This window comes from Trichosurus vulpecula, chromosome 1, assembly GCF_011100635.1.
Source record: "Trichosurus vulpecula isolate mTriVul1 chromosome 1, mTriVul1.pri, whole genome shotgun sequence".
In the NCBI taxonomy this organism is placed as follows: domain Eukaryota; kingdom Metazoa; phylum Chordata; class Mammalia; order Diprotodontia; family Phalangeridae; genus Trichosurus; species Trichosurus vulpecula.
In genome coordinates this window covers 389,906,570-389,929,723 of record NC_050573.1, presented here as the reverse complement: position 1 = coordinate 389,929,723, position 23,154 = coordinate 389,906,570, and the positions used below count along the sequence as shown (strand labels likewise).

The following is a 23,154-nucleotide window of genomic DNA, read 5'->3' as shown; positions in this document are numbered from 1 at the left end:
CTTCTATTTTTTTCATTTTTTAAATTTTGTTCTGTTGTTCCTTGATGTCTCATAAAGTCATTAACTTCAACTTACCCGATTTTAATTTTTAAGAAATTATTTCATCCAAGCTCCCCAGTACCTGCGAATGCAGGCTACCGTCTGTTGGTACAGGCTCTGAGGCAGAGACTGGGCTCCACCAGCAAGCTAGGTGGAAGAGAGGGAGGCAGAGAAAGATCGCTGCTGCCAGGAAGAAACAGAGCTCACTCCTGCTCCCACATTCCCAACATGAAAATGCTCATGGCTCTGGTGGTGCTCTTCCTTGCATCCACTCAGGCTTTTGCCGAAGAAATGGGTGCCAACAACTATCTGAACTACTGGGCCAACTGGTCAGACAGCTACTAGATCAAGGGCATGGCCAAATGTCTCATAAAAGGCATAAAACAGATTCCTTTGTTGGACTCATGGGCAAAAGATCTTTAACTTCTGGGTCCTCAGAATGGAGCACAGCACAGAACTATGAGAGAAGGTGCAAATGAGGCATCACCTAGCAGCCTTCCATCAATGTCATGGGCTCACATGGCCCACGATGATGGGGTGTCCTTGAAGATCCTCACTAGACAGAATGATTATTTATTGAATAACACTTGTGGTTTTGAGTTGTAAATCCAATCAGAATTATTTTTCATATTGTGATGATGACCTCCATTGGATGAGTGTTTTCTAGCTCTAAGCTGCATCCTTTGGAAATGGAAGCCCTGAAATTTCACAACCAAGAACATTATTGGCTATCAATTTGTGCTTCTGGTGATGACTTGTTCACCCAGAAAAGTAAATGTTTTGGTTAATGCACTAATGTCCACTTTGCCACTAATGTAGGGTAAAACCCTTTCCACTGTATGTCCACGGTTAAGATGTTCTGTAATTGGGGGATCAAAATATATTTGTATCACTGCAGCATGTCTCCTGTTTTGTGACTAAATATATGAGACAGAAAGAGAGAGGGTGGGGAAGACAGCTGGAAGGAGGGGGACAGAGAGAAGGAAAGAGAGCATTCACTGGCATGCAGGGCTTGGAGGGGATCCCTAGAGCTTCATTTCATGGTAGGAAGTGTTATTATTGTCCAATGTTTTCCATTAAAAATACCACCTGACTGCAAAAAAAAAAAAAAGAAATTATTTCCTTCTGTGAGATTTTGTGCCTTCTTTTCCCTTTGGCCAATTCTACTTTTTAAGTCCTCTTCATTGGATTTTTTGTATCTCTGTTACCATTTGGCCTATTCAGTTTTTTAAGCTGTTATTTTTTTCGGTACTTTTTGTGCCTCCTTTACCAGTTGACTCTTTTTTTTTCTTTTTTGGTCATGATTTTCTTTCATCACTCTCATCTCTCTTCCTAATTTTTGCTCTATCTCCCTAACTTAATTTTTGAAATCCTTTTTAAGTTCTTCCATGGCCTGAGAACAGTTCACATTTTTCTTGAGACTTTGGATATAGGAGCTTTGACTTCGTTGTCTTCTTCTGAGTGTGTATTTTGATCTTCCTTGTTACCATAGTAACTTTCTATAGTCAAAAGTTTTTTCTGATGTTTGCTCATTTTCCCAGCCTATTTCTTGACTTTTAACTCTATGCCAAAGTGGGGCTCTGTTTCCAGGGTGGAGCGTGTACTTTCCCAAGCTTCAGGGTTTTTGTGCAGCTGTTTTCAGAGATAGTCCTAGGGATCTGTAGGCTTTCAGTAATTTCTGTGTGGCATGATCTAAGGGGAAGTATATTTACTACTCTTCTGGACTGTCCTCTGGTCTGTGAGTGACCACAAGTACTCTTTTCTACCCTGGAACTATGGCTAGGATCTCTGACCCCCTGCAGCCACAAGCTCTGGTGTGCTAGTCCCTCTCCTCCTGTGACTACAACCCAGGACTGCATCCCAGATCTGAGTATGGGCAATACAACAGAGTCCTGCCCCCAGTGCCAGTAAATGAATCCCTGTAATCTCCTTCTGATCAGTTGTTTGACCCCCTTATCATCTGTGGGCTGTGAGTTCCGGAAACAGCTGCTACTCTTGCTGATTCAGTCACTTCTAAGGCCTGCTCATGGTTTGCTGGGTTCTACTCTCACCCCTGTGCAATAGACCTTTTCTGCCAACCTTCTCAAGTGTCTTAGGCTGGAAAATTGTTTCACCCCATCCTTTTGTGGGTTCTGCTGCTTCAGAATTTGTTTTGAGGTAGTATTTTGAAGGTATTTGGAGGGAAATTTGGGAGAGCTTGGGAGAACCCCTTCCTTTTCTCCACCATCTTAGCTCTATCCCTGGTAGCTGTAATTGATTTCTAAAAAAGGTCTTACTTTCCAAATTTGCCTAAATTTATTTCTTCTTTCTAACTTCCACCTAGGACCCTTAGTTATGGTTTCTGGGGTGAATAAGAAAAAATTGATTCTCTCTTCTACATGACAGCTCCTCAGATACTGGACAGAAACCATCTTATTCCCCTTGAGTCTTCTCTTCTCCTGGCTAAACTTCTTCAGTTCATTCAACCAATTGTCCTATAGCGTGAACTCAGTTCTTCTCCAAGTACAGAGCTCTAGAAAGAATAGAATGCTGTGAAAAGCCTAACAAGATTCAAGGTGAGTGTACTCAGCCTTTATTTTATTAATTCTATATCACTACTTCTCCATGCCTCTGCCCAGCTAGAAACCACCTGAGTCCAGGAAATACCACCTCTATGACACACACAACCCCAGATATTCATAGGCATACATACAATCCTACAAACTATTTCCTGATTCTCTCTGAGATTTAAGATAAAACACATTTCCCACCCTCACCATTCAGTGGAGATGTAGTGGAATTGTGTGTGTGAAATGTAATCATAGTTAGATGAGGTTGCAGTCTAATTTTTAATTAATTGCTTTTCTTTGTTACAAGAGAAAGTTCCATAGTAGAAGGAAGGATATTGCAAATGATTGATGTCAAAAGATATCAGTAATCTTTGAAGTTACTACATAGAATGGAATGATTAGATTAGATGCCATACTACCCAGAAATTTAGCGACAAACATTTATGTGCCTATAAACATTTGTGTTGGTTGAAAATTACTAGGGCAAATATCAACATTGGGTAATGGATAAAGTATGAATTTATAACTCAAAATCTTTTCTAACAATTAAAAAATATTTTGACTTGAGTGCTGTCATCCCAGCAAATTATGACTGCAATTGCATAGATCTTGCTGAATATAGGGCATTTACCATACCCCACTGTTCAGATTCCCCCTTTCTTCAGAAAGATACAGACCAGACTACATCAACATTTCTGGAAAGGATGACACAATTTTTTCAAGTTACTGGATTTTGATGTGTGAAAAATAAATTAGGTAGCACTTTTTTTAGCAATCAAAGTATGTGCAAATAGTGTTATAGAATGAGCATTGTGAATTAATTTAGGATAATTGGTGATATATATGTGTATATATACATACATACATACATATATATCTTATGATCCACCAATGGAGAAAGCACCATCTGATCAATATGCTTGAAATCAAGATCAATATTGTATATGGGCTAATTTTTAGCCTAAATTTATGAGAAAATGTTTCTGTTGAAATAAGCTGCAAATTATTTAAATAACAATATGCTGCATGTCATAAAACACTTTTAAACGCAAAAATGGTAATAATTATCCTCCCCACCAAACTTGAGAATGATAAAAGTGCCTGAGTCAAGGCACCAGATAGCCTGACTTTCCTAAAAGCCCAGCATTTGTGAGACTATGAACAAAAGGCTAAGGAATACATAGCTCTCCATTCCTTGAAGAAAAGAAGGAACTTCCACTGTGATTCTCAGTGCTGCATATCACTCCTTCTTCTGGTTGTGAAGAAGATAAGGATTGTAAGCTCCTTAAGGATAGAGTAGGGGCTGTCTTTTACCTTAATTTTTTATCCTGTGCTTAGCATAGTGCCTTGCATACCATAGGCACTTAATTAGTGTAGGACAGGACTAGAAAGAGAAGGAGACAAAAGAATAAAAATGCTTTACCCTCTCCTCTGTTCAACAAATAGAGTAAGAATTTAATTCAATGAACATTTATTAAACACCTACTATGTGTAAGATAGCATGTTAAATGAATGCAAATGTAAACCAAATTGTACATTAGTGAATGTTCTTCACTGCCTCAGAGACAGTGAAATGAAATTAAAGCTTCCCCACCCCCATCTTGAAAAATATTGAAATACTGTTCTCCTTGGCTCCCTCCACCTTAAAGCTCAATGTTAAGATGAATGGGAAAATAAGCATTCCCTCAGAGTTTTGATCACAGCTAAACTTATCATTAAGTCTGGCCCTCTACTTGGCCTTTTCTCCTTTTTATTTTGATATGTCTGTCTCCAGCAAAGTCCTAATCTAATATCTTGTGGTACACATGCAAGCCTGGTGTCTTTAAGTCAGTGTCAGCAGAGCACAAGTATGGCTGGCGCTAGGAAGCTGAACCAATGCTTTGTAAGATCTTAGTGGCAGGCTGGGTCTGTTGTCCAAATGCCAAGTATGGAGAAGTTCATTACAAGACACTGGTCAGTAGGAGCTGAACATTTGAGCCACAGTGGCTGTGAAAAAGAACAAAATAAAATCCCCCCTCAGTTCTGTATAGTTTCCCCCGGTTTTTCAGTGAGGTGGGGAAAACCAAACAAAACAGAAAAGAGGATAGAGGATGCTAAAAACTTTTGGCCCATTTTTAGACCTTCTTCAAACTCTTTTTTAATTGAACTGATGATATCATTGTTTTAGAAACCTCCCTCTACAAGGAAGGTTGATGCATTCTCCATAACTTCATTTGAAAGCATTGCCTGGAACCCTGACAAGTTCAATAATTTGTTGATCCATACTCATCGAGCCAGTAAGTGTCAGAGGTCAATCTGGTCTGTTTTACTGCCAGGTCAGTACTCTACCCACTCTTCCACACTGCCTCTCAAACACTAATTTGATTAAATTAATGGATATTTAAATGTATCATTATCATCCCAGTGACCAATGTGGATACACACCTGAAAGAACTGAATCACATACCTATTGATATTATAGCTATGAATGAAAGTAGAAGCACAAAGAAGTTGAATGTAAGCAGAAAGATGCTCACAGGTTATCCTCAATGAAGCGAATAAAGGAGTTTGTTTCACTAGGAAACAACTTTTCATGGACATTTACTTAGTTCACCTCTCAGAGTTCATGCCAAACCTAAAAAATCCAAAATTGAACACTATGAACGTAATGGCGGCTTATCCTTCAACATTTCTAGAAGACAGTGAAGAAAGGAAAGAATTTTGTGATAAATTAAAGATGCTTCAAATGAATTCAGTATTAGCATTGACATCTAGCTAGCTCAATGTAAAGGTAGAAAGAAGAAAAGATGGTAAACACTTTTTTTTGGAAATTGGGGCTTGGGATCAGAAAATGAAAGATAAGATAGGTTAATTGTTAATTCAAAACACTACCACATGTCTATCATGAGTAGTCTAAGAAGTGAGCCAGTAGGTGCTAGATAGAGTACAAAAATATATTGCTTCGAAAGTCCAATTGATCTGTGATCTTATAAGATGGATATTCCCTTCAATGATTTAGATTGCAACCCCTTCATACCTGTACATACTTTGTGACTTTTGTTTATGTCTTCCCAAAAGCTCACCAAGGGGCAGTGGCCTATCCAGTCAGATGAGGACTTTTTTTCGCAATCCCTTTAAATTTTACAGATGCCTAAAGATCATATGAACTGCCACTAATTATCCCTTGCTCTCACTATGTGATCAGCTTTTTAAATTGTCATTCATTTATTTGATGACATCCTTTGTACTACTGTATAATTCTTTGTAATGTGTTGCATTCAGATCATACCCACCATGAGCTCCTCCTTTACCCATTGGGTGGTCCTCAACTTGAATTATTTGGAGACCATAGTATTCCATGACTTGCAATAATTCACTATCACCAGAAAAAATAGAGGTATTTAAAAAAAATAAAAGATTGTTTGTTATTTCACAGATAAGCTTGGAATCATTAAAATAGCTTTGAAATTTCCTGAAGATAATCTGACCCAGTCTTAACCACCTGTTTAATTCAAGATCCAGCTCAACTTTTCATTTGCAACGTATGTTCCAGATTTGTAAAGTGAGACACAAACTTCCAACTACATATCATCTAGATAATACTAAGTTTTCATCTACTTGGCTTTTCCCACATGGATTGTTAGAACAAACTCTTTTGAATGATGATTGATTTCATTTAGAGGTCTCTGAAATGTTCTAGAGATTGATGTAATCAATAAAATGTCCTCTGCAAATTAGAACATACAGTGCAGGGGTTCTTAACTTGAGGTGCATGTATACATTTGAGGAAGTCTATGAACTTGAACGGAGAAAAAAAATTACTTCTCTTTTTCAATAACCTCCAACTTTAAATTAGAATTTCTTTCAATAAATTTAAAAACTTATTCTTGCAAGGGCTTCATAGGCTTCACCAGACTGCCAAAAAGTCCATCATACATACATACACATGTACACACACACACACACACACACACACACACACACAGAAGCAATGAAGAACTCCTGATCTAGAAGACTTCACCAGAGAATTCTTCTTTGACTTGGACTATACACTGAGTTACCTTCATGACAGATTTGGTGAGGACATGAATTCCTTTTTTATGCCTTGCTTAATTTTAATAACCAGAGGGTTGCTAATATTACTTCTGTTGCTGTATTTCTCAAGGAAAAGCATATATTTGTACAAAGGAACACATGTATGTGCAATGGAAATAATTGAATGAGGACTTTAAGATGGTGTTTAACGCTAACAAATCAAATGACTTTTAATAATCAATAAATGTTCTAGCATGGTACTAATTCAGGCAAGTCCCCTGTTAGTTAGCATTTAATATTGGAACCAAATGAGCCATTTATAGGTCATTCAATGGTTAACAAAAGGTGACTTACTCAGCCATAGCTGGAGAAGGATTTTAAACAATAACATGCACTGAGGACAGTGGATTCAACTAAGCAAAGATCCCTTACCTAAGTTGCCCATTATAGACTGCAAAGCATCAGAACATGTCTGGCACTTTTCTTGTCAGGGCACCAGGAAGTGATGTCAATAGCCTCAGCTTTTAGTTTCTTGAGGATAATTTTAATACCTATTAAGAAAAAAAATAGCTTAATTGAATGGAGCATAGGATAGAATATTGCTCTCACCACGAGAAACAAGAAATACAGTGGGGTATTGTATTTGCTGATTTTCAGACAATTGTAGCACAGTAAATATGTGATCTATTGTGGAAGATTATTTGTGAGAGGCTGTCTGTTGTCTTCTAACGTCCTCAACAAGGTTACTGTTTTGTTTCGTTATTTATTTTAAGGTCCATTTATGAAATTTGGAGTATTAGTTCACTCTCACTCTCCAGCCCCTCCCCAACCCGTTGCTAAGGCAGTGATACCCATTACACATGTGTACTCATGCACACACATCTCTATATTAGCCATGTGACAAAAAAAAAAAAACAAGAAAAATAAAGTAGAAAATACTATGCTTTTATCTGCACTTAGAATTCATCAGTTCTCTTTCTCTGGAAGTGGATAGCATTTTTTCATCATGAGTCCTTAGGAGCTGTCTTGGATCATTGTATTGATGAGAGTAGCTAAGTCTTTCATAATTGATCATCATTGTAGTATTGCTGTTACTATGTACAATGTTCTCTTGATTCTGCTCACTTGACTGTGCATTAGTACATATGAGTCTACCCAGGTTTTTCTGAAACAAGGACACTATTAATGAATGTATCAACTATGTTATTAGTGGTCCATAATCGTTAATTATCCTTCTAGTTTACTTTTGTCCTTTTCAAATTTTCTTTTTTAAATTAAGTTAAATTTTTGTTACATTTTAAGTTCTGAACTGTCTCCTTCCCTCCCTCCCCACCCCGCATTTAAGAAGGCCACCATTTGATATTGATTTTTAAATATATATATAAAACTATGCTATATATACTTCTATATTATATATATATATATAACTTCTATAACTGATATTCTATCAGTTCTTTCTCTGGAAGTGAATAGCATCTTCCTTTATAGGTCCTCTGTAGTTGATTTGAGTATTTATAATACTTAGAATAACTTGGTTGTTTTCGCTTATCTTCAAGAAATATTGCTGTTACTGTAAACAATGTTCTCTTGGCTCTGCTCATTTCACTTTCCATTATTTCATGCAAATTTTTCCATGTTTTTCTAAACTCAACCAGTTCATCATTTCTTATAGCACAGTAGTATTCCATCACAATCATATGCCACAACTTGTTTAGCCATTCCTTAATTGATGGGCATCCCCTCAATTTCTAGTTTTTTGCCACCACAAGGAGAATTGCTATAAATATTTTTAGAACATATAGGTTCTTTTCATTTTTCTCTGATCACAGACATAATGGTGGTTTTGCTGGATCAAAGAGTATACACAATTGTATAACTCCTTGAGCATACTTGTAGATTGTTCCCCAAAATGGTTGAATCCATTCACAATTCCACCAACAGTGTATTAATGCACCATTTTTGACATGCCCTCCAATAGTCATATTTTCCTCTTCTATCATTTTTGCCAATCTTATAGGTGTGAAATAATATCTCAAAGTTGTTTTAATTTGCATTTCTTTAATCAATAATTATTTAGAGAATTTTTATATCACTACACATAGTTTTGATTTCTTCACTGAAAAACTGCTTGTTCATGTCTATTAACCATTTTTCAATTGGGCAATGACTCATATTGTTATAAATTTGACAAAGTTCTCCATGTATTTGAGAGATGAAACTTTTGTCTGAGAAATTGTCTATAAATTTTTCCCAATTTTGTTCTTCCCTTCTAATTTTGGCTACATTGGTTTTATTTGTTCAAATCCTTTTTGATTTAATGTAATCAAAATTATCTATTCTACATCTCACACTGCTCTCTTTCTCTTGTTATATGTTGACTATTTTCATGAACACTTTATAAAGAAGGAAAACTAAACATGTGGATTTAAAATTATTGCTGTCTTCTCAGTAACCTTTTTTAAGAGGGGGGTAAGATAAAATCTAAGTTTTGTCCATAACTTTGAGATCTTTCTGTTCAGATACTTGATGAATCAATCCCTCAATGAACTAAAAATGTTGCCCCTTTCGTCAGGTACCTGGTCGCTACCTCATTCCCTGTACATATTTGCTCTAGCTTTTCTCATGTTGTCTTCTTTGTTATCAATCAGTCAGTAAACAAGTATTTGTTATTTCCTACGAACAAGGCACTGCTATGAGCTAGAGATGCAATGGAATTTACATGTTGTAACTCCACTATCCTTGATGGAGAAGTTTATTATAAATATCTTTGTATGCCTTTTGTATGTTCTACCAGTTTGTGTGATCCTTCCAGTTTCATTCTTAAATGACTCTTAGATGACATTGCTTAGTTGGACTTCTTACCAAGCTCTCTTTAAACTTATCTTCCTTCCAATGCTTCTTGCTGTTTTACAACATAATGCTACTAATAGTTTGCTACCATCCTTCTCTGAAATTCTTAAAAATTTCTGTCATAAACTAGTGCTATCCTTTGCTGCTATAACTCTCCACTTGTCAAGGAGATCGAATATTTGCTGAATAAGGCAGCTTTTAGGCTCTTTTGGTCTCATTATGATTTACATCAATTTATCTTATTTATGAAATTGTTACAGTCAGTGTTAATGTCCTTTCCTCCATATATTTCACATTTTTCAGTGTTAACAACTTATTTGAATTAGTCAGATTGGGCCTGTTTTCATTGTATGCCTTTTCTCATGTTAATTCTTGCTTTTAGGTCTGTATTAATTTTGAACTTTGTTCTAACAAATCAATAATCTGTGCAGCTAACTGCAAAGAGATAGCTGATCCAGGTATGACTCCCACATCATTAACAAGTTATTTCCTGTCTATTTACAGAGCCAAACTAGCATGGAATGGCTGGGGCTTTGCCCCATACGACTACATCCCAAAAGATATGATTCTTTTCCCTCCCCAGGAAGTGGGCTTCCTAGCCATCTGACTAGTTTACTCTCTCCTCTGCTCCTTCATCAGGCCCTGTGATGCTGTCCTGCCCCCTCCTCTGCCCCAAGAATCCTGTGGACTATAAAGCTCATCTCTCAGGCTTCTTTCAAGAATAAAGTGGAATTCCCTACCCACTTCAGTTCCTCTCTCTCTCTCTCTCTCTCTCTCTCTCTCTCTCTTTCTCTCTCTCCCTCCCTCACTCTCCCCACCCCCTTCAATTTTCACTGTGATCTCTGGATCCCTCTTCTATTATTGTTCTGTAAAAAGTTAACTGGATTTAAGTTAGATGATTTGAGTCCAAATCATGGCTCTACCTCAGACTAATTCTATGTTCTTAGATAAATCACTACTTCTTTGGATCTCATTTTTCTCATCTACAGAAAGATGGTGTTCCACTAGCTGATTTTTAAGATCCTTCCCAGCTCTAAATATACGCTATTATGATCCTAGGTCTCTTCCTCTCACATTCTTTTCATCTTCTGGTGTTCACTGAAACTTAACTTTCTCCCCAAATACCCCATATTCAAATCTACATTGGGTGCATACCAGAACAACAGGAGTTACCATATTCTCTGTTTCCCAGTGCCACTCTCACTCCCTCTCTCTGCTACTGTCATTCAACAACCTCTGTAGCTCACTCCATCCTAAATTGATCCTTATAGTCATCATCTACTTAGCGCAAAATTACTTTCCTCTGTCCTGAATAAGTTCAGAATCTTGCTCAGAGTGTTCTCTACTTCCATATTTGTTCCCTTCCAATACCCCGGCCACTCAGTTTTTCAGCCTTTTCAAATCCCATTACTTATATCTTCAATCCATCACAAATAAGTCCAGCAGTGGCCATACCTTAGATCTGCCCTCCCCCACTCCAATCCACTGAGCTGAATTTGTCTTGTGAGCCACAATCACTCCCACTCTGAAAAACAGACCGAAAGGTGTCTATTATATTAAAATCGATTTCATTTCTGTGATGTTATTTGTTATTCGACATGTCCAGCATCTTCCAAGTCTTTTCTCAAAGAAAATATTCATGGTATATAAACATGTGGCTACTTTGTCACCTACAAGCCTCTGGTCTTTCTCATTCCTCAATTTAGAACTGTATTTTCCATTGTAAAAATTGCCAACCTTAACTATACCTACTTTTGCTTTGTAGCCATTCGAAGGGCTTTATGGAGTTCTTTGTAGAGTTTCTATGATTTCATCCTCTGCAAGACATGTCAGCTGCAATTATGATCATGTCAGTCTTTTTTTCAAATACTTATCTTGAACATTACAACATGAGGCTATCAAACTTGTCTCATAAAATGAAGTTTACTATTGCCTTTAGATACAAGATCAAACCAATTCTACCAACTGTTTTGTCTCTTTAAGATTTTACCTTTGAGACATCCTTCCATTTGACGCTACTTCCTTCTGTCTTCCAGTTTCATTTATAACAAAAATGCAAAAAATCAATATGGTACATTTTCTCTAGAAATAGCTCTACTCATTGGTCAATGAATGAAGCTTTTTCATAAAGCTAGATGGTTTATAACTGTATAATTTTTAGACTCTGTGTCCCTTTCTCCAACACTACACCACCATCAATTCATGCATAAAGAAAGGACTCAAACCACTGAGATCATAGGCCCATGAAAGTATTAAATCTCAAGTAGAGATGAAGTTTTCTATTTTTTACTTCAAACATCAAAAGATCTGTTCTTTCATCTGAGTAGGTATTCTCCCCTCTGATGAAGTTAACTTCCCTAAACCTTAGCAGATCTTCATCAGCTTCTCTGACCTTTAGCTCCCAGACTTCTGATGAAGGGAGGTGTGAAGGAAGGAACACGTATTTATTAAATTCCTACTATCCTGCTATGCTCCAGGCATGAGGCACCACGCTAAGTGCTTTGCATGGATTATTTCATTTGATCCTCACATCAACCTTGGGAAACAGATGCTATTATTATCCCTATTTTTTAATTGAGGAAACTGAGACAGGGAGAGGTTAAGTGCTTTGCTCAGTGTCACATAGTAAGTGCCTGAGGCTGGATTTGAACTCAGGTTTTCCTGACTTCAGGCCCAGCACTCTATCCACCATAGCACCTAGCTGCTGCTAATTAACTTACTTGTACTTATTTTTTGCTTGTGTGATGGTGGGGGTGGGGTGGATTTCATACAGGAAACACTACTAGTCACTGGGCCCACACCCAAATTCTCACAAGGGATTTGTTATCTCATAGATCTGAAAGCTCCATACGATAATTCAGACCACAACTCAAACATGCCTGACCACCTTTTGCAACTTTTGTTCTTGTCTTCCCATAAGTTTGTTGTAGGGGATAAGCCCAAATGTGCTGGAAGCCTTCTTTATTTTCTCCTAGTACTGTGGGAGTAGCAGGGAAGCATACCTATCATCTTTCATCCTTTTCAGGTGACCAGCTTATCTTTTCTTTCCATCTTGCATTTCTTACATTGGGGCAATTAGGTGGTGCAGTGGATAAAGTGGAGTCAGGAAGACTCATCTTCCTGAGTTCAAATCTGGTCTCAGAAACTTGCTAGTTATGTGACCCTGGGCAAGTCACTTCACCCTGTTTGCCTCAATTTCCTCATCTGTAAAATGAACTGGAGACAGAAATGGCAAACCACTCAAGTATCTTTGTCAAGAAAACCCCAAATGAGGTCAAGAAGAGCAGGACCCAACTGAAAAAATGACTGAACAGCAGCTTATCTTTTCTTCCTAGTTTATGTTTCTTAAATGACATCTCTTTTACCTTTCTTCAAATGTTATAGTCTTCTCACAGCCACCATGAGCCTCTTCCCTGCCTCTGTTCAATGTTAATTTTCAATTTTTAAAAGACTGTAGGACTCCATGTTTTGCTGCCATACAGCGACATCAGTAGGATATTAATATTGAAAGATGGGCCTTTGTTTCTAGGAAAAGGTTGGGGTCAATAAAGGAGCTTTGCAATTTACTAAAGTAATCTAGACAACTTTCCTACTGTGCAACTCGGGGCCCAGCTTGTTGTCCATCTGTATTGTATATCCTGGATATACAATACAGATAAACAAGTTTTATAGGGTGTCCATCCAAAGGCATGTAATAATACAGGCAATAAACATTTTACTTCCAAATGGTCTCTCCTGGATAGATGAACAAACCAAATACTTTTTTGAGTGGTTATGTATTTCTTCAAGCAGCCTCTCTAATGCCCCAGGGTTTAATATGACCAACACGTCATTTACAAACGTTAGCATCTAGAGAACTTCAAAATTCAAAAGAATATCTTCAACTGAACTTTCATTTCATCTGGATCTACTCTCTCTCAGTGACCAACACTTTTGGTGACCCTAGGCAGGTCACTCTGCCTCAGCTTCTTCATCTGTATAATGGGAATTATACAAATATTTACCTCCCAGGATTGTTGTGAGGATGAAATGACATAAGATTTGTGAAATGCTTTGCAGTCTGTAAAGTACTAGTTAAGTGTGTAACAACAATGTTGCTTGCCACTACTGTGGCTGTGTAAGACCAATAGCACCAGCACACAGAAAGGCTGCCAGCACAGGTTCTTTGATCTGCTTTTCTAAGGAAAGCAACTTTAAGGGGTTAACAATCTTACTTTAATTAAACCATCCACTTAGTTCAGGGGGAAAAGTCAGCACCCTGAACTTCAGAGCAAATACAAACAGAAATTACAAACAGACAATATAAATAGATCAACATTTCTGTCTAACCAAATCACAATACATAGTTACTAGAGAAGCACCAACATCCAGGTTTTTAAAGGTGGGGGACTGCTTCAATGGCTTGCTTAGAGGCAAAACACTAACTTCTGAATTTATATACCTATTCAGGTATATAAGGCCCTCAGAGCCTACTTAGCAAAAAGGTGTGGGAACTGGGGCCTCAGATCTAGTTAGTGAAAGGGTGTGGGCCTGCTTCTAATCAGGCCTCCCTTTGTTGGCCCCACCTGAGGCCTATTCAATGGGCTGGAAAGATCTTTCACTTACAGATTGGCCTTAGGAAGTGCTAGCTATAATCATTATCATCATTACTCTTTTGCCTCAGGTTAGGGTTGAGATGGCCATTGCCCAGTGTTAAGAGCCTTTACAATGGTGTTTTCCTTTTTCAAATCAAATGCTTTTTCATAATCAGCAAATAATAATTATAGTAGGATCTTGTATTCCCTCTATCTTTCATTCAGTTGTAAGATATGGTCCATTATTGAATACTTCCAGCAAAATGTCCATATCTGACTTTAGTTATTCTTGTAATGGAATTAATATCAATAACTGACTTTTTTTTTAGTACATTTCATATTTTTTAAGCGTAATTACAGTTCTCATATACTGACCCAGTTGCCAAAGATCAATGAAGAGAGATATAAGTTAAGGCTAGAGCCTACCCTACTGATTTCCATTGGAAGGGTATTGGTCAACAAAAGAAATCATTTTCGTATTCCTTTACCAATCCTACCATACTCCCACCTTATATTCAAATGATGATAATATGTTTATGAAGAACTTATTATGCGCTAGCAGGGGTGGGAAACCTGCAGCTTGGAGGCCACATGTGGCCCTTTATGTCCTCAAGTGCAGCCCTTTGACTGAATCCAAACTTCACAGAACAAATCCTCTTAATAAAAGTATTTGCTCTGTAAAACTTAGACTCAGTCAAAAGGCCACACCTAGCTGAACAGCTAGGCACTGTGCTTCATGTTGAAGATACTTCAATTTAATGCTGGTGTTACATGGGCATCTACAAAATAATTAAAAAAACCACAGGAAGTCCTCAAGTGCATAGATAGATCTACAAAGAATACATAGAGGAACATGGGTTGGGGGAGGGAATTGCATAGGATAAGACTAAATGAATAGGTGGCAATCTGTGCTTGGGGAGGTAGGACTTGCATGCCAGTCAGCAAAAGCACAAAACTCCTTTCTCAACCATCATCTCACTTGTTGTGCTCCTTTCTTGATCCTACTTGCAATAAACTAATGAGGTGTCAAAATAAAAACATTTGATGCCTACATTTATAATTCTTAGTGAAGTTTGTTTTCACTGAAACAAATGCATAAGGTTTTTTTCTTATCAGGAAATCAATAATAATAATAATAATGATACTCAGATCAAGTTCTCCTTGGTTTATGAAGATGATAATGTCCCTAGGATATGTTCTTTGAGTTGTTTTCCTAACACAAAGGATGTATCTATTTGCTAAAGCTGCTGGGGGGGAGTCTCAGTCCCTCTTTACTGTTATCTTTGTCTGCCTTCTGGAATACTCAGATTACTCTATTGCTCCCAGAATCGTGTGTTCCCTTGTAGATACCAGGCTCCCAGTGTTGTTAAGTACCAGTGGATGAATATTCCTTTTCTATCTTTGTCTGAAGCACCATGTCTTCTCTTTCCTGCATCCCTACCAACTGTATTTAAATAGGAACCTACTATATACTCCTTGAAACATTGCTAATAAGACATCTTTCTTACCTCAATGTTTCAGATGTTACCCCATCTCTCAAAACATTCCATTAGTTTTCATTTTCTTTTAACATTTAATAGTATTTTATTTTTTCCAATTGTATGTAGTTTTCAACATTCATTTTTGTAAGATTTTGAGTTCCGAATTTTTCTCCTTCCCTCCCATGCCTTCCCTCTTCCCAAGACAGCTAGCAAACTGATAGAGCTTATATATGTACAATCATCATAAACACATTTCTACATTAGTCATGTTGTGAAAGAAGAATCAAAACAAAAGGGAAAAACCAAGAGAAAGAAAAAAAAAACAAAAAAAGGGAAAATAGTATGCTTCAATCTGTATTCAGACTCCATAACTCTTTCTCTGCATGTGAATATCATTTTCCATCATAAGTCTTTTGAAATTGTCTTGGATCATGGTATTGCTGAGAAGAACTAAGTCTATTATTGTTGATCACCACACAAGGTTGCTGGTACTATATGCATTGTTCTCCTGATTATGCTCACTTTACTCAGATCAGTTTGTGTAAGTCTTTCCAGGTTTTTCTGAAATCTGCCTGCCCACCATTTCTTATTGCACAATAATATTCCATTACATTTATATATCACAACTTGTTCAGCAATCTCCAGTTGATAGGCATCTCCTCAATTTCCAATTCTTGGGCACCACAAAAAGAGTCGCTATATATATTTTCGTATATGTGGGTTCTTTTCCCTTTTTGTGATCTCTTTGGGATACAGACCTAGTAGAGGTATTGCTGGATCAAAGGGTATGCACAGCTTTATAACCCTTGGGCATAGTTCCAAATTGCTTTTCAGAATGATTGGATCAGTTCACAACTTCACCCACAATGCATCAGTGCTCCAAATTTCCCACATCTTCTCGTATGAGGCAGTACCTCAGAGTTATTTGAATTTGCATTTCTCTAATCAATAGTGATTTAGAGCATATTTTCATATGACTATAGAGAGCTTTAATTTCTTCATCGGAAAGCTGCCTATTCATATCCTTTGGCCATTTATCAATTGGAGAATAACTTGTATTCTTATAAATTTGATTCAGTTCTCTATATATTTGAGAAATGAGACTTTATCAAAGACACTTGCTCTAAAGATTGTTTCCCAGATTTCTGCTTTCCTTCTAATCTTGGTTGCATTGCTTTTTTTTGTGCAAAAACTTTTTAATTTAATGTAACAAAAATGATCCATTTTGCATTTCGTAATGTTCTCTATTTCTTGTTTGGTCATAAATTCTTCCCTTCTCCATAAATCTGTCAGGTATACTATTCCTTACTTTCCTAATTTGCTTATGGTATCATCCTTTATGTTCAAATAATGTACTCATTTCCACCTTATCTTGGTATAGGGTGTGAGATGCTACTTCTTGCCTAGTTTCTGCTATACTATTTTCCAGTTTTTCTGGCAGTTTTTGTCAAATAGGTAGTTCTTATCCCAGAAGTTGGAGTCTTTGGGTTTATCAAACAAGAAATTACTATAGTCATTTATGACTGTGTCTTGTGTAACTAATCTATTCCACTGATCCACCACTCTATTTCTTAGCCAGTTCCAAGTAGTTTTGATGATTGCCACTTTATAATATAGTTTTATATCTGCTACAGCTAGTCTACCTTCCTTTGCTTTTTTTTTTTTCATTAATTCCCTTTATATTCTGGATTTTCTGTTCTTCCAGGTGAATTTTGTTATTTTTTCTAGCTCTATAAAATATTGTTGGTAGTTTGATTGGTATGACACTAATTAAGTAAATTAATTTAGGTAGAGTGCCATTTTTATTATATTAGTTCAGCCTACTCATGAGCAATTGCTATTTTCCCAAGTTTTTTAGGTCTGATTTCATTTGTGTGAAGTATTTTATAATTGTGTTCATATAGTTCCTGAGTTTGTTTTGGCAGGTAGACTCCCAAATATTTTATATTGTCTACAGTTATTTTAAATGGAATTTCTCTTTCTATCTCTTGCTGCTGGGCTTTGTTGGTAATATATAGAAATGCAATTGATTTATTTAGGTTTATTTTATATCTGGCAAATTTGGTAAAGTTGTTAATTGTTTCAAGAAGTTTTTACTTGTTTCTCTAGGAATCTCTAAGTAAACCATCATATCATCTGCAAAGAGTAGTAGTTTTGTTTCCTCATTGCCTCTCCTAATTTCTTCAACTACTTTTTCTTTTCTTATTGCTAAAGTACAATACTGAGTAATAGTGGTGATAATGGGTATCCTTGTTTTACCCCAATCTTATTGGGAAGTCTTCTAGACTATCACCATTACATATAATGCTTGATGATGGTTTTAAATAGGTACTACTAATCATTTTAAGGAAAACTCCATTTATTCCTATGCTTTCTGGTATAGAAATGGGTACTGTTTTTGTCAAAAACTTTTTCTGCATCTATTGAGATAATCAAATGATTTCTGTTAGTTTTGTTATTGATATGGTCAATTATGCTAGTAGTTTTCCCTAGTATTGAACCAGCCTTGCATTCCTGGTATAAATTCCACTTTGTCATAGTATATTATCCTCATGATAAATTGCTGTAATCTCTTTGCTAATATTTTATTTAAAAACTCTGCATCAATATTCATTAGGGAAATTGATTTATAATTTCCTTTCTCTTTTTTGGCTCTTCCTGGTTTAGGTATCAGCACCATATTTCTGTCATAAAAGGAATTTCTTAGAACTCCTTCATCCATTTTACCAAATAGTTTACATAATATTGTAATTAATTGTTCTTTAATTGTTTGGTAGAATTCACATATATATCCATCTGGCCTCTGAGGTTTTTTCTTAGAGAGTTCATTTATGGCTTGTTCAATTTCTTTTTCTAAAATGGAGCTAAGTATTTTATTTCCTCTTCTGTTAGTCTGGGCAATTTATATTTCTGTAAATATTCAACAATTCATCCAACTTTCACTCAGATTCTCATATTTACTGGTATACAGTTGGGAAAAATAGTTCCTAGTTCTCACTTTAATTTCCTCTTCATTGATGGTGAATTCACCCTTTTCATTTTTTGATACTAGTAATTGGTTTTCTTCTTTTTTTAAATCAAATTAACCAAAAGTTTATCTATTGTATTGTTTTTTCATTAAAAATTTTATTTTTACTCCAATAGCTTTCTTACTTTCAATTTTATTAATCTCTCCTTTGATTTTCGGAATGTATAATTTAGCATTTAATTGGGGATTTTTAATTTGTTCTTTTTCTAGCTTTTTTAGTTGCATGTACAATTCACTGATCTTCTTTTTCTCTATTTTATTCATGTAAGCATTTAGAGATATGAAATGTCCCCTAATCACTGCTTTGGCTGCATCCCATACGTTTTGGTATGTTGTCTCATTATTGTCATTCTCTTTGATGAAATTATTGATGTTTTATGATTTATTGTTTGACTCCCTCATTCTTTAGGATTAGATTGTTTAGTTTCCAATTAGTTTTTAGCCTATCTTTCAATGGCTCTTTATTACATGTAATTTTCATTGCCTCATGATCTGAAAAGGATACACTTACTATTTCCACCTTTCTGCATTTAATTGTGAGGTTTTTAATGCATTGTCAGTTTTTGTGTAGGTGCCCTGTACTACTGAGAAAAAGGTATGTTCCTTTCTATCCCCATTCAATTTTCTTCAGAGGTGTATCATATCTAACTTTTCTAAAATTTTATTTGCCTCCTTAAGATTCTTTCTTGTTTATTTTGTGGTTAGATTTATCTAGTTATGAGAGGCGGAGGTTGAGGTCCCCACTAGTATAGTTTTACTGTTTTGCACACTCACTTAACTTCTCCAAGAATGTGGATGCTATACCACTTGGTGCATATATGTTTAGTATTGATATTACTGCATTGTCTGTGGTACCTTTTAGCAAGATGTAGTTTCCTTCCTTATCTATTTTAATTAGATCTATTTTTGTTTTTGCTTTGTCTGAGATCACAATTGCTAACCCTGCTTTTTTTTAAATTTAGCCAAAGCATAATTTATTCTTCTCTAGCCTTTTACCTTTACTTTGTGTGTATCTCTCTGATTCAAATGGTTTTCTTGGATCAATATGTTGTAGGATTCTAGTTTTTACTCCACTCTACTATCCACTTCCATTTTATGGGAAATTTCATCCCATTCACATTCCCAGTTATGATTACTAACTGTGTGTTTTCCTCCATCCTATTTCCCCCCTCCCCCATTTATACTTTTCTGTCTCCCTTTTCCCTGCTCCTCCTCACCAGTGTTTTGTTTCTGACCTTGACCTCCCTTAGTCTGCCCTCCCTTCTATCAGCCCCCCTTTTCTTTCCCCTTTCCCCTCCTGCTTCTGTCCTCCCTTCTATCTGCCCCCTTTTCTTTTTCTTTCCCCTTTCCCCTCCTACTTCCCTATAGGGTAAGATAAATTTCTATACTCAAATGAATGTTTATTTTATTCTCTTTTTGAGACAAATCTGATGTAAAGTTCAAACAATGCTCACATGCACACCCTTCTTCCACACTATATGATAGGTCTTTTGTGCCTCTTCATGTGATGTAATTTACTCTATTCTACCTCTCCCTTTCCTCTTCTCCCAGTACAATCTTTTTTTTCCACCCCTTAATTTTTTTATATCATCATATCAAGTCAACTTATACCTATATGCTCTGTCTATGCATATTCCTTCTAACTGCCCTAACAGAGATATAGCTCCCAAGAGTTGTAAGTATCACCACCCCATTTAGTGATGTAAATAGTTTAATCTTATTGAATAACATGTTTTTTTCTTCTTTCCTGTTTACCATTTTTATGCTTTTCTTGAATCGTGCACTTGAAGATCAAATTTTCTGTTCAGTTCTGGTATTTTCGTCATGAAAATTTGAAAGTCCCTTATTTCATGGAATATGCATCTTTTACACTGAAAAAAATATGCTCAGTTTTGCTGGGTAGTTGACTTTCGGTTGTAATCCAACCTCCTTTCCCTTCTGAAATATCATATTCCAAGCCCTCTGATCTTTTAGTGTAGAAGCTGCTAAGTCCTATATAATCCTGACTGCAGCTCCTTGACATTTGAATTGCTTCTTTCTGGCTGCTTGCAGTATTTTCTCCTTGACCAGATAATTCTGGAATTTGGTTACAATATTCCTTGGAGTTTTCACTTCGGGATCTCTTTCATGAGGTGATTGATGGATTCTTTCAATGACCATTTTGTTCTCTGGTTCTAGGATATCAGGGCAGTTTTCTTGATAATTTCTTGAAAGATGATGCCCAGGCTCTTTTCTTTATCATGGCCTTCAGGTAGTCCAAGAATTCTTAAATTATTTCTCTGGGATTTACTTCCCAGGTCACTTGTTTTTCCAATGAGTTATTTTACATTTTCTTCTACTTTTTCATTCTTTTGATTTTGTTTGACTGATTTTTGATGTCTCACAATGTCATTAGCTTCCACTTGCCCAATTCTAATTTTTAAGTAATTATTTTCTTCAGTTAGCTTTTGTGCCTCCTTTTCCATTCGGTCAATTCTACTTTTAAAGGAGTTGTTTTCTTTGGTGGATGTTTTTTCCCCCATTTGGCCAATTCTATTTTTTTAAGGAGTTGTTTTTGTCAGTCAGTTTTTGTGCTTCCTTTTCCAAGCTGTTGACTCTTTTTTCATAATTCTCCTGCATAACTCTCATTTCTTTTCCCAATTTTTCTTCTATTATCTGATTTTTAAACTCCTTTTTGAGCTCTTCCAAGAAGACTTTCTGGGCTTAAGACAAATTCATATTCCCCTCTGAGGCTTCACATATAAGCCCTTTGACATTGTTGTCCTCTTCTGAGTTCATGTTTTGATCTTCCTTGTCACCAGAGTAGCTTTTTGTGGTCAGAGCCTTTTCTATTTCTTACTCATTTTCAGCCTTTCCCAGAGTCAAGTGCCACTCTTCCAGTGAGAGCCCCAAAAATCAAAAGTCAACCTTGGCTCTATATACCCATATCAGGGCCCTGGGGCACTTGATTACCTCAGTGCTGAAAAGCACTCAAACAAAGAATAGTGAAAAATCCCATTTAGTGTGTGGGAAACTTAATCCCCAGTACCACTATATATGTCAATGACTCCTGATCTAGTCAAAGAAACAAAGGCCAGACTCTTCAAGGGCACTTGATTAAATAAGTGCTAAAAGAGAAAACAATAAAAAAAAAAGTCCCATCTTAATTACTGATACATCTCCACCCCTTCCTGGATACTTGGCTTTACATAATCTAAATAACCATGGATCATGGAACAAATAAAAGCATTATACATTGTGATCCAATCAACCAGGGAACTAAAACATATTCACAACAAAACAAAACATATCATTAAGTGTCATTCCCCAAAATACTTGGTTACAATATAAACATGGTCTACCCCTAGGTTAAAGCAAGTCAATCTCTTTAGTCAATACAGAGTGTCCAAGTAAAGTCCTTTTTGAGGGTGTGTCCTTCTCACACTGACGTTGCAGGCTCCCAGTACCCTAGGCACAGGCATGCTTTAATTAATAAAGTCCCAAAGCAAACAAAAAAGTCCAAATAAAGTTCTCTTGGGGGTCTGTTCTACCCACACTGTTCCAGCCCCTGCTTCCAAGTCCTGAGGGATGGCTGGGCAATAAAGCCAACAGGGTGGAGTCCCTGGGAGAAAAATGGCTATGACTATTTCATTTTATCTTTTCTTCAAATCTACTTCCCCCACCCCAGCACAGACAAATCCACCCCTCCCTCCTGGGTCCCAAACAGTCCTGGAGAAGGCTGCAAAAAGGCACACTCAGCGCCTTGCTGCAAACTTTCCATCTTGCCCCAGGGCTGAATTCCAAGCTCCTGGGTTCATGGTCATCCAGCTCCAGCTGGCCTCTCCTAGCTTCTGCCTTCTGGATGTAGGTGATTCTCCACTTTTGTGCTCACCTCACCAAAGTCTGCTTCAAGGCAGCTCATGGCTCTCACCTTTCCAAAGTTCTCACGAAGGCAGTCAATATGTTGGCAGCTACCACCTGCTTATAGTCTCACCTCATCAGAGTCAGCTCAAGGGCAGCTCAATGCTTTCACCTTTCTGAAGTTCTCATGCAAGCAGTCTTCACCTCTGTCTCTGTTAATATGTCAGCAGCTTCCACTCCCACCAAATCTACTCAAAAGGCCATTCTCTGATTTTTCACTTAAGTCTGTACAAAGGCATTTCTCTGATCCTGTTTTAAAACTCCACATACAATACAATCTCAAAACAGTCACCCTTTCAGCACAGTCTAGAGCTGGGCTAATAATCCACTCAAGCCCTGGCTCCCACCATCCACACCTTCCCCAAGCCTCTGTTTGTTTTCCTCCCACAGCCTCTTCTCTGGCCTGTCTCCTCCACAGTGCTAGTAGGGGTAGAGAGAGGGAAGGAGAGGTTGTCTCCCAGGCCCCTTGCTCTGGGCTCCCAGGAAACTACTCCCATCACTGCTACTTGCCTGTTCTGCTTAAGGCCTCTATTGCTCCTGGGGGTCCAAAGAACCACAGCCACCACAAGTACAAAGAGCAACGCAATAACTGGGACACATCCAACCACTATCTCAGTACCCCAAAACTCCATACTTTCCTTTTAATCTGCAGATCCTGCATGACTATGCCATTTTGTAATAACAATTGGGAGTAAAGCAGATCAAAAGAACCCTTGCTT

At 37.0% G+C, this 23,154-nt stretch overlaps 1 pseudogene; it reads left to right on the top strand.

Moving 5' to 3' along the window:
• Positions 1–267: 267 nt before the first annotated feature.
• On the top strand, positions 268–518 carry LOC118843593 (annotated as a pseudogene).
• Positions 519–23,154: the final 22,636 nt, after the last annotated feature.